Here is a 12,786-nt window from a genome sequence, read left to right as displayed (position 1 = left end):
CTTTGCTGGAGGTGGCCTTATGGAAAGAGGGCCCAGCTCGGGTGCCTCTCGGCTGCCTTCACATCCCTCTCTCGTAGGGGGAGTATGATCAACAATGAGAGGGCGACGGAGTTCAAATGCGTTTAAATTTGATTCAATAATTAGGGTCATTTGATATTGAAGTTACTGGAGTGTATAATAATGTCTAATCAGGGCTCAGACCTGTGTAGCTGACGGTTTAAGTCACATTGCAATTGAAGAAAGTTCAGTGGCACCTGTTAGTAGATTTCATCAACGTGAGAGAGTCGTCGTCTGCGTTGACAATTGACTGAATCAAATTCTTCACTGTATTTTTCTCTATTGTTTCCCTGTTGCCGTAGCAAACAGTCCCCTCCTTTATGAGACGTAATGACCCTTTAAGATAATCATTGGGATTCGTTTGTCATTTCATAAAGACTGTCACAAGTGACTAAATGATTCAAACGAGACCGCACCACCCCTCACACGAACACAACCAAGGGGTTAAAAGCACACTGATGAAGGATTACCGTCATTTTTAATTTAGACATGTTGTTTTTTTAATTCGCTCCGACTGCTTTGCCTTGATGGTTTTGATTAATATCGCTAGGAAGTGTTTGTGAGCAAGATATATACTGCGATTCATCTGCAAAATAATTCAATCATTACCAGCTAATGACAGGGGGGTGAAAAATGATGTGTGGGGTACTCCGAAAGTCCCCAGCATGCATTGGGGGGCCCCATCGCCATAGAGGATATGAGGCCCCACCTGTCACAGCATAATTGCATTGTGGCTCCTCTCGCTCTCCCGTTTCCATCCTCTGCCGTTCAGCTGCACAGACAATACTCGTCTTAATGAAGCCGTCTGACGAGGTGGCAATTACAGACTTCTGTCACCGTCACCGGGGGTAACCAGGGAAGGGGGGAGGGGCAGGCTCACCCCCGAGGGCCCTCCACACCCCCTTCATTGAGTTCAATGAGAGGGAGGCTAAGCTGCTGTCAAAAGCAACTTGGAGAACGTGATGATTGAGGGTTACTGTATGGGTGAGTTGGAAGATAGACTGTACATGGAGATGGTTACTCTGAACCACAGTGGTTATTGCAGATGCAATATGTTTCTTTAAACGGCTGTATGGGGGCGCTCAGGCGCATACCATATCATCGCAAGGTCCCTCATTCGATTCCAGCCATCGACATATCCTGCATGTCATCTCTCCTCTCTCTCACCCATCCTTCCTGTCAATCTCTACTATCTCTATCCCAATAAAGCGGAAATGCCCTAAAAAAATATTTAAAAAAATAAATAAAAAATAATGGCTGTATGATACAAAATCTCAACAAAACGTGACCTAGATATGATGCAGATATGATGAAAATACTATGTTATAAATGGCCAATGTATATTTGGCCAATGAAACTCGTCCATTGTTTGACTAGAATCATGCTCTTGGGTTCTTGAGACGATCCCACACAGTAACAGCTCACAACCCTGTCTAGATCAACGTTTGAAATGTGTCAAGATGTACGGAGGCAACGAAACACAACTTTTTACTCAACAATCCACACGTGGACAATATGTCTAACCCCCTTGACAGCTGACAGTTGTTTAACATCGATACTCCTTTTCCCTACATTATTTCTCTTCTTGGACAAATGTTAATTGAATCAGACTCTAAATGCTACGCTCAAGTGTTTTGATGACTCTAATGAAGCTGACACTTGCAGAGCGATAACTACCCACATGTCTTCCCATCAACTTCTACACACGCACACACACACACACACATGCACACACACACACACACACACACACACACACACACACACACTCACACACACACACACGCACGCACGCATGCACACACACACACACACACACGTACGCACGCACACTCACACACACATGCACGCACACTCACTCACAAATGCATGCACACACATAAATGCATGCACACACGCACACACACACACACATGTATGCTCACACACATGTTCCCTCTCTCTCTCTCTCTCACACACACACACACACACACACACACACACACACACACACACACACACACACACACCTACCACCTCCCATCCTTGATCATCCGACACAGGTGTGCTCAGGCACCTACACGTGTTGCCATGGTTACATAATGCATTCCCATCCTATATAATTATGTAGAATATCTTGACATGGTTCTTCAACAAATCAAGATAGTGTAAATATATCCCTCAGTCCTGTCATCCTTCATGTTGATTACATTATACCCTTTAAAAACATAAATGTTTTGAAACTGTATTATTCTTTCAAGACTAAGACATGTCTCAAGCTAAATCTATAGAACTTCCCAGTTGCTTTCAATTGAATATGTTCAAGTTTGTATAATTTAATGGAAGTAAAACTTAGTAAAAGAAGTAAAAGACAGAAGTAAAACAATTCTTTGAGTGAACTGTTGAAGTAACTATGGGAGCCCTCATTAGTTTAAATAGCCAGTGACCCAATAAACATATCAGGGCATGTTACTGTATGCTTTCAAAATTCCTCATTTTGGTCAGATGAGGTAAGAACATTGTTTAGAGGTACTATGGCCTGTATGTCCTGTGCTCTGTTCAGCTCTGTTACTACGAGTAATGAGTTAGCTGTTAAACGACTTCAATCTCCACATCCTGAGATGCAAGGGGCAGAGAAAGTTCAAACTGTAGCTCAATGTGCTCCCCTGTTACTTTCTGAGTTCATTTGCAGAGCTACAGTACCTTTTGACTTCTTGGCATCTCCTATGCTATACAGTACAGAACTGCGACCGTAATGCACTTAACTTAAGTAACACAGCACATGTTGACAATGAGTAGTCAGTCAAAATGAGTTGTGGCCCATTTGAATTTTCCCTCCACTTAATCAGCCATTTCACTCTCTCAATGACTCAGCTATTGAAACAAATAATATAGTTAAGATAAATTCCCCATTTGGTTTGTTTCAGTCCATTAATGAATTCTATAGAACTGGCCTGCCCGACATGACGTCAGTGAGTTGCAAGTCGGACACAAACTTCCTACATTTTAATATAAACAATACTTACTCTGTAAAACCATAGTCATTGGTGTTAACGGAAAACTTTTGAACAAGCCTGGATATAGTACAGTATACCCCAAGCACTTAATTCACAAATAGACATATTATGCACACATAAACTCCGGAGCGCACCAAGAAGCGTGTGTCTGTGTAATGGGTACCATTAATAATGTCTAGCCAGGCGAAACACTACTCCTCTACTTCTCTCATGGCCGACTCCTTATCAGGCATTCAGTTGTGTGAGTTTGGATCTGTCTAATCACATTTGTTTAATTAAGCACAGCTAATAGACTCTCCTGGAGATAGGATGTCTTGCTGTGCCTGGGAGTGCAGTGTTGAGATGCATGTCAAACACATGAGAGGTATTGGATTGTAAGGGGGCTCCAAAGGCTTTGCACTTGCATGCATGTCAGACATAGGTCTCTCGTGTTACAGCTGTGGGGTTAGATAGGGATCATTAGAACACCCATACCTGTCAATAGAATGTTTCAACAGAAACTCCCAGAGTGCTATTTGGGTATTTACGTGAGCTTTGACATTATGTCAGATTCACCCATTTGTGATAATCAAAGATTAGTGGTTTCCTATGCGTTTCATATACATATATCATACAAGATAAGTTACAGTGGATGTAAGTATGACAACAGAATGTTAAATGACTGTTAAATGTATTTTTATTGGGACAGCTGACTGACCATTGGGTACACTTACTTACTTACTGACTATAATCTATACACTTACTTACTTACTGACTATAATCTATACACTTACTTACTTACTGACTATAATCTATACACTTACGCCTTGCTAATATTTAGCAGCAATTGAGCTGTGCGGGAGCAAACAGTGAGGCCAGACATGATAGATACGTTTTACAGAGCGCTAAACTTATCCTGACTGACTGACAGTAGTTTGCTTTGGAGAGGCCTCTGTGGGTCAGACTCCTCACTGGAGAGGCCTCTGTGGGTCAGACTCCTCACTGGAGAGGCCTCTGTGGGTCAGACTCCTCACTGGAGAGGCCTCTGTGGGTCAGACTCCTCACTGGAGAGGCCTCTGTGGGTCCGACTCCTCACTGGAGAGGCCTCTGTGGTCAGACACCTCACTGGAGAGGCCTCTGTGGTCAGACTCCTCACTGGAGAGGCCTCTGTGGGTCAGACTCCTCACTGGAGAGGCCTCTGTGGTCAGACTCCTCGCTGGAGAGGCCTCTGTGGGTCAGACTCCTCACTGGAGAGGCCTCTGTGGGTCAGACTCCTCACTGGAGAGGCCTCTGTGGGTCAGACTCCTCACTGGAGAGGCCTCTGTGGGTCAGACTCCTCACTGGAGAGGCCTCTGTGGGTCAGACTCCTCGCTGGAGAGGCCTCTGTGGGTCAGACTCCTCACTGGAGAGGCCTCTGTGGGTCAGACTCCTCACTGACGAAAGCTTTGCGTTTTAGAGGAACAGATGAATGAGGATTAACAGCGTTTCATCTGGGCTGTGAGCCTGGATAAAAGAGCACGACACCTCCAGTCAGACATAAAGGTCTTTCTGCCCCACACAGGTCAAATTCACCCTCCTTTGAATTCGAAAGGGGGGGTTAAAACACTGAAAATCTCCCTAAAAATTAGGGGAAGGTCACGTGAAACGTCGGAAAAGACAAGAGCTATATTTTTGATTTCTCAGGAATTCTTGCCAAGCATGAAAGGTGAGCCAGTAATTATAAAATGGAGCAGCTCAAGCAAGCAGTAAACAGTAACCACGAAAGCAAAACAATAAAACGCATTCCAGATTTAGACGAGACGTCTGACTTGTAGCTCTGGGCATCTTTTTTAGACAAATTACCTTCAGTACTAAATAGTCTGTAATTAAAATACACCCACTTGATGGAAATTCAATGATGTCTTTCCATTTAGTTGGTGGTTGGAAACATTAATTCTGGGGTACTGAACCCTTGTAATCTTAAAAGTACCGTTTACCGTCCTCTAAAAAGTACAGACGATTCATATGTTTCATGGACACAATCCATGGTGTTCCTTGATCGCAATCTGTTCAGACTTTCACTTCTCACACTTGTGTTCTTTGAAACAACATTCCTCACAGCCCTCAACTCTCCAGGTTACCACAGCCCTCCTGCAGATTCAGAGTAGCTGGTGATTTCCATCTCTATTTCTATATATCTATAATACTTATCCAACAGGTATAACTATTACTGTATAATAATAATAATAATAATAATAATAATAATAATAATAATAATAATAATAATAACTGACTTTGCTTTATTATGCAATTATTCTGGAGGTGTTAGAGCTCCACCTACTTTGGATCCAAACCACATACAGTGGGAATTGCTGTCATGTTTTAAAACACTGTGATAATATACAAGTGATAATTAAACAAGTGATAATATCACAACCACCAACAATATCAATGGTAAACAAAAATGTGACTGAGGATAAAAGGTGAATATAAATATTCCTAGTGATTTAATATCTGAAAATTGTGGTTATTGGTACATTTGTCAACGTGGAAAAATGTATGACGCGCTGACCCTCAAGTATTTCACTATGTAAAGCAAAGTACTATCTCCAACATCATATTTCTCAAAACTATCTCAAGGGAAAATTGAAGAGGAAGTGTCATTCCTAAACTGCTCTTATCCTCTAAGTTTTACCAGTCCCCCTTGTGGCCATAAGTGGGAACATAAGCAGCCACTGGCATTGAAGTGGAGTGCATTTGAGTAAATACTTTTGTTGGTTATCCACATCCGAGTCTTACTCTGAAGCAACATCTTAGCTTAAAATAAAGCAAAAGTAAGCAAAGACAATTCTGAGTCCTCTTAACTGCAACTTTTTTTTTTTTTTATCCATTTCATTCTCCCATGAGAGAGCAGGAAACGGTACTGCAGTGAATCATACAGAGAAACTGATTTTTTGAAATGTAGATTTCGGAAATAACTCATTATGAAACTACCATGGCTTTTGTGGAGTCCCAAAACCACAACAAATATACTTTTCTGAGAAGGCTTTCTGTCTGTACCTTACAATAATAATACTATTATTATTATTATTATTCTATGACAAATCTTTTTTTTGTGATGTTTTGCTGTCTTTGTGTTAATCTCATTACTCTACCATTTGACAGTCCTTTGACTTAAGATTTCCCTGTTGTTTACTTACCTTTAACATGTACTGTATGCAATGCATAACATTACACCTGCCTACTTTTGTGGATTGTGGATAGGATTACCTGCATGAGTGCCTAGAGCAGCAAACCTGCTTGAGCACTCTGTGTGCATATAACCGACAGTGAAAGAGAGAGAGAGAGAGAGAGAGAGAGAGAGAGAGAGAGAGAGAGAGAGAGAGAGAGAGAGAGAGAAAGACAGAGACAGAGACAGAGACAGAGACAGAGAGAGAGAGAGAGAGAGAGAGAGAGAGAGAAAGAGAGAGAGAGAAAGAGAGAGAGAGTCCATAACAGAAAAAACCCATATATAGTTATTTGAGTATTTCAGAGGTATTTCAGCCGAAAATCTGAAAAAAAAAATGAAAAAAAAGCAATTACAGTATCCCGGTTTCCTTACATTGTGACACCGCTATTTGGTTGGTTAGAAGTGATTGAACATGTTTTAATAAGAACGCAAGTCCTCAGTGCTATGGTTACTGTACAGGGCATTTTACTTTCCAATTAAACAGCAACTTATATGAGTCATCTAGCTGTAATTAACGATGTAGGCTTAATTTTTTAAACGCATAACATTTTAATGCCCGCTCAGTCTTTTGCAGTGACCTGTGATTTAATTTCAACTGCCAATTCAATACACTTTCTGACACATGGAACCCAACTTAAATTAATTTCAAAAGTTGTATACAATTCCCTGAAAAATAAAATCACTGGCCTCTATTTTTCTAACGGATGAAAATGACTCATGTTCAGTTTTTGCTTGAGCGCATGATACATTTTTCCACGTCGACAAATGTTTTCATACCAATACATAAACACATCGAATATAGTCTACCTTTCTGTATATGAATTATGAGTGTCTTAACGACAGTGTATTTCAGCATTAATATAGCCTAGGTAAACGGTGAATTATCTCAAACATAGAAGATCATTATTATAATATATTGATCATATATTAATAGGCTATATAGCGTTATCAATAAACTCATATTTATACATCTATATTAAATTATATTATTTTTTTCTCGACACAACCTCCCTACAGAACATAGTGCAAAACATTTTCAAATAGGCAAAATATTGTTATGACAAACGGCAAAATTACCTTGAAAATGTGATCAATCTTTAAAAGCTGGACATGGTGTTTTATTAACTTATATCTTAATTGTTCTCTTCTCAGTCATTAGTTCGGTGGTGGCACTCTACCGACCACAAATCATATTTCAAATTCGATTGTACTTAAGAACACTGTTCGCAATTGTCGGCTACTGTATCAACTTTCATGGCTGAAGCAACAGCTTGAAACGTTGAAAACACTTCAAGGTTATACATGGACTGTAACTGAACAAAGCTATTAGTCACGTTTAATATATTATAATAATTTCAAGGTGTAGCCCTTTATTTTGTTACCTTTACAGGATGAGAGAAACACCTTTCAGTATGTACACCTTGCACTGCAGTTTTTTATCGATGTTCTCATGAAGAAAATGAAATGGGCTAATGAAGTGGTTGTTATCACTAGTTTGGTTGGTCCTGGATTGAGTGTTACTGGTTGTATTGCTGCTGTGTTGATGTGAGCACCTGACATTACAGCTAAACTATAATCTTTATAATTTCCCATTCTTCTCATGACCAGTTCAGGAGTGAGAACAATATAATTGTCAGTTTGCCATCATCCATTGTTAAAACAAGAAGGCATTGCGCGCCCTGATACAAACGCACCCTGATACAAACGCACCCAAACACGCAACGCTATATTTTATTAGTCTTTTTTTCTTGACATGCAAACATGTGGCGTGTAAATATGAAAATGGATGAGTGTGAACGCTCTCCTGGCAGTCGGATTCTCTCTCCTCTTCCCGCATAGAGCTCCCTGGAGAGCGCGCGGGGAGAAGAGCGTTGTAAAAACCAAAGTGGGGCACGAGACAAGCTGCGCCACAGCTGGCAAATCATCGATTTGAGCATCAGAAACGGGGAGGGGCGGTTCGTTTACCTGCCACCCTCTCAAAGAAGCCCTCCTCTCATGCCGCTACTCTACTCTGCCCCACTCTTGCAGCACACGTTGCTCGCGTTTGCGCTCTTTTCTGGCTCTCCGAAGTTCAGCTTTGCTCATTCTTGACTAGTGAGGTTTTGACAGCTCCCGCGTCCCTCTCAGCCGCAGGACTTTTCCCGAGCAGGTTTGGATCCCTCAAGGTGGAGCAAAGTCTACTAGAATTCTTAACTTTTGATGGAAATCAAGAGGTTGTCCGGTGACTGCTAACTTTGAAGGTATTGTTACATTATATCTTGAATACACTGTTTTTGTTCTATAGTGAACACCTGCTACTCTTTTTAACTGTTTTGTACGGACAAACTGGAATGTAATATTCCAAAAATAGCTCGTTAGTACGCGGGTAGTCATAGAGATGGTGTGGACCATGAGTGAATTGGAGTAAGCTTATCACTGCCAGTAACCATTTAGGTAAATTGACTAATATTCAGTTCAGTTGCAAGACACTCTTTACTAATATCCACATTTCTCCTAAATAAAAGCTAATGGTAAGGATACACTATATTCTACTTGCAAAATAACACATCAACGTATCCGAGTGTGAATGGTGTAGGATTTGGGTACCAATCCTGCCTCACAGCATGCTAACACTTGTGCGTCACCTTCGATTCAGTTTAAAGTAATAAACCGGCATATTTCAAGCTTGCACGAATAAGCACTCATGTGATATTAGTGAAGTTAAACATATTCATCTAGCCAAATGTATCTAACAGCTTATCTATTGCGCATCTTGACAGAGGGCACGACTCGAACTAGTCAACTCTGCTTCCTTATACTTTAGTTCCGTGATACTGTACCTGCAAAGTTGAAGCGCACAATGGAAAATTAAGAGTCAAAAGAAATTACATGACGTAATTGGCTTAATGTTCTGAGTGATAACCTTCAAGCAAACGTCTCCACCGTCGTGAGATCTTGCTAATACAATTGTAGGTTGAGATAAAATAGGTCTTATTTGTGCTAAAGTGTCTAAACGCTGTCAGATGCGGGCTATGAGACATTTTAATAGCATCACATTTTGCATCATGCTATCTGCAGTTATGTGGAAGTGTACAAGCAGGCCTTTAGAGTTGCAATAGCATTCTTTATTTTGTCCTTTTGCCAGTAGTAGTTTGAGAAAATCAAGTTATACTGAAGGTGTTAAACCTTTAACACACTTAAGACATAACTTAAATATCACAACTATTAATCCAGATAGAGTAAATCATGTTTAACATGCATGGAGCCTTATTAATTATGTTATAAATAGGCCATTTACAACTACTTTTCATATACCCATTTTAAAGTTACAGCACTGTCATTCCTATTATTTACATGCATGTCTCCAACACTCATTAGTAATACCTGAGTATTAAATGTTTGCTTTATAATCCTATGCACCACAGTACGTGCTAACTCTCAAATCACTAATGAGGAAAAAAAAGACTTTGGACACTGTGCAGGTCAAACGTATTGTACATTCAGTAGACCACCCCTGTCAGTCTTATGGGTGGGTTGGATTCATTCTGCTCTGAACATGGAAACAAGGCTGTAGGGCCAAAGTGTTGGCATTGTGGTTTTTGTCATTGTGCTGATGAAGTGTTTTCAGTAGGAACCAGTCGAGTGTGTCCGTGTGTGTGTGTGTGTGTGTGTGTGTGTGCGTGTGTCCGTGTGTGTGTGTGTGTATGTGTGTGTGAGGGCACTTATGGGAAGTTGTAATGTACTGTTCTGAGATTGCGTGGGCATAGGTGTGTTGTGGTTCTCAGATGATACTTTCAACATACCTCGGAACGGGTATCACTGTGCTCCTGCCATTACCACGGCCACAGCCGCTGACACAGATGAATGTGATTGAGACAGATGGGACTGATAAGATAACCCAGCAGCCTATCCACTTACTGTACTGTAGCTTCAACTTGTTATGCTATCTTTGTACCAGCTAATATTGGTTAAATAACGCCTCCTTGAAGATATTAATATGTGCACAATTCATTAATGTATTCCAGAACAACTCATACAACAGGGACGAAATATGAAGCACAAATTCAATCTGAATAATTTAAAAATAAACATGATGTGCAAGATTGTAGTTTTAAAAGTAACTTTAGATTTACTTTAAAGGGGTCCAAGTTTGCATCTCTTGCAACATATTACCTACAAAAGTGTGTCAACAACAGCAATCGAGACTGTAATGTTGCAGTAGCTGATGATTTCGTGAGTGCTTGACAGAGTCCTATCATTATTACTGAACATGCATTTAAAAGGTCAACATGGCACAGGGCGAGGAAAAAAAACAGGTCATGGCATAATAGTGGTGAGCTTATCTCCTCGAATCTCTCGCAGTTTGACACGGTGTGGTTTATCTGGTCACTGTTTTCTCAAGCGCAGCACAGCCATTTTCCTGTTTGAGGCGTCTCTGTCACTTCTTGTAAGTCCTGTTCAAGATGAAAGGTGGAGCGTTCTCAGTTTTACTGTCTGCTTCGAGGCTTTACTACAGTCAGACCCAGTCGTTGTGAATGTAGCACGCACACATACGTCTTGTACCCAAATGTGTTCGTTTAACCTGATTTGACAGGGACGACACCCGTCAGATGCAGAGACAGTGCCACTGTACAGATACCTAGAAGCACACAGACTCAGCAGTGATGTTCTAGAAGAAGTCCATCATTGTGCCGTATCAGAGTGTAATTGTTTCACCTAAATGTTCCCTCTTGCAAACTCATTTGACATGTTAGAATTTCCATGCTGTGATCAATTATTGAGAAGAAAAAAAAAAACGAAAAAAAAAACAAAAACACACACACACACACACACACACACACACACATACACACACACGCAATATTGAACTATCTCTCATAAGCCCCAGATGTTTTTGTGTTTTTTCAGGTTTATGTCAGGTTATGTTTTTTAAGGGCACCGAACTGAAAGTAGTGCACATCTTCTTGTTGGCTGTGCTGTAGCCTGTGCAGGAAATCAGCGTAGTTTTTGAGAGCTGTTAGAAACACACCTAGGTGATCTCTCACTCTCTCCTTCCCCTCCTTCCCCTCCTTCCCCTGTTCATCCTTGTGGCACTTTTGCATCACATAGCCCGTAATTGGCACTTAATTTGTCAGGTCGCTTGTGCATATAGTAAAAGACACTGAGGGACCGCAAGCATAGCAGGCTCAGCTGAAACGGTGGTTGCTCCTTTGACATACTGTAGGAGCCAGGTGCAGAGGGCACATGTAACCACTACTCTTCCACGCATATACACAGCAGGGAGCCTAATAGCTGAAAGACAGAGGACGTGGGATTAAAGAGACAATGAAAGTAGATATACTGTAGTCAGAGATGGGGGAGATAACGTAACGTCTTCAGCTCATGTCCTGCCCTGACCCTAAGAGCCTGAAGAGACCAGTTCTTTTGACAGGAGTAGCTTCTAAAAAAAGGTGATGAAGGCTCAGTGTCAGTTAGGTTTCAAACTGAATTATTCACTTAGGCTCTCTCAGTGGTAGCTTGTTTTCAAAGAGAAATGATGTTGATGATCAACTGTAAAACCGCCAGATGTTTTGCGGCTACTTCAGATTATGTCTTCAGGTTTTGGATAGAACATAGTTTGTTGGGGGGTTGGTTCCTCAAATACCACCAACGAAGATCTACGTTATTAAAATTCATCCAGTCAGGTATCTAGTTCAGTCTAGTTGTGTTTGGGCTGTGTCTCAGTTTGCTGAGACTGATATCTAGGGTAAAACCATTAATCGTCTTTACACCACCTCGACAATTAACACTGAAGTGAAATAACAGCTCAGCAAACAGCGAAATTATACCTGTGGTAGGGCGCAGAGTAAATACCTGTTTAGCTGCCAGCAAATGCATTTATTAGACTGTCGCCAGTAAATAAGAGGTCTGTCTCGTTTTTTAATGTGTGGCTCTTCAGGGATTCCACCGCCCTCCCCCTGAAACAGCTCTGTTATGATTGCTAATAGGGAGGAAAGGTAACAATGATTCTGATACTTTTGATGACATGCTGAAACCAGTTTGGACGCAGAAAAAGATGGTGTCTTAATAGGGATTGTTTGCGCATTCCCGGGCTCGGTGTCAAAAATGTTTAAAAGGGCCCCGCCAATTACACATACCACCCTGGGTGTGTGCGTGTGTGTGTGACTCCAGAGTTGCAGCAACACAATTCATTTTGTCATTATCTGGAAAGTTATTTAAAAGGGGGCTATGTTGCCTCAGCATGTTGAACAGCATTTATTCTGGCATATGCTTTGCATTCTGTTGATCCAGATTCCTTGGCTTAACGATAAAAGCGTTGCATTGTTTTTGGTCCTCACAATCGGCACTGTTCACAGAATGGGTAGACAGATAAATAACCAAAGTCCGTCACGTTGATTCTGTCACGGCTTGGCAACATGACATTTCTGCAAAATTAAAATAGCAATTTTTAGCATGCTTCACGCTACCATAACAAATACAATTTGAAATATATGCATATACCACAACTTTTTTTTTAATTATTCAAATCACTGAATTTCAGTCCCCAACGTATGTTTTGATATCTTG

The 12,786-nt window shown here is 40.9% G+C and overlaps 1 protein-coding gene across 9 annotated transcripts in view; it reads left to right on the top strand.

Annotated features, from left to right (window-relative positions):
- The first annotated feature begins 8,264 nt into the window (after window positions 1–8,264).
- satb1b (SATB homeobox 1b) overlaps window positions 8,265–12,786 on the top strand; it is a 51,675-nt gene continuing 47,153 nt past the window's right edge. For all 9 annotated transcript variants that reach the window (XM_083678785.1, XM_083678791.1, XM_083678793.1 and 6 more), the window contains exon 1: window positions 8,265–8,480. The gene's annotated coding sequence lies outside the window, so the exon portion shown is untranslated. The remainder of the gene's footprint in view (window positions 8,481–12,786) is intronic.

Source organism: Argentina silus (assembly GCF_951799395.1).
Source record: "Argentina silus genome assembly, chromosome: 10".
Taxonomy (NCBI): Eukaryota; Metazoa; Chordata; class Actinopteri; order Argentiniformes; family Argentinidae; genus Argentina; species Argentina silus.
The sequence above is the reverse complement of the archived record's forward strand: the minus strand, read 5'-3'. Positions and strand labels throughout refer to the sequence as shown.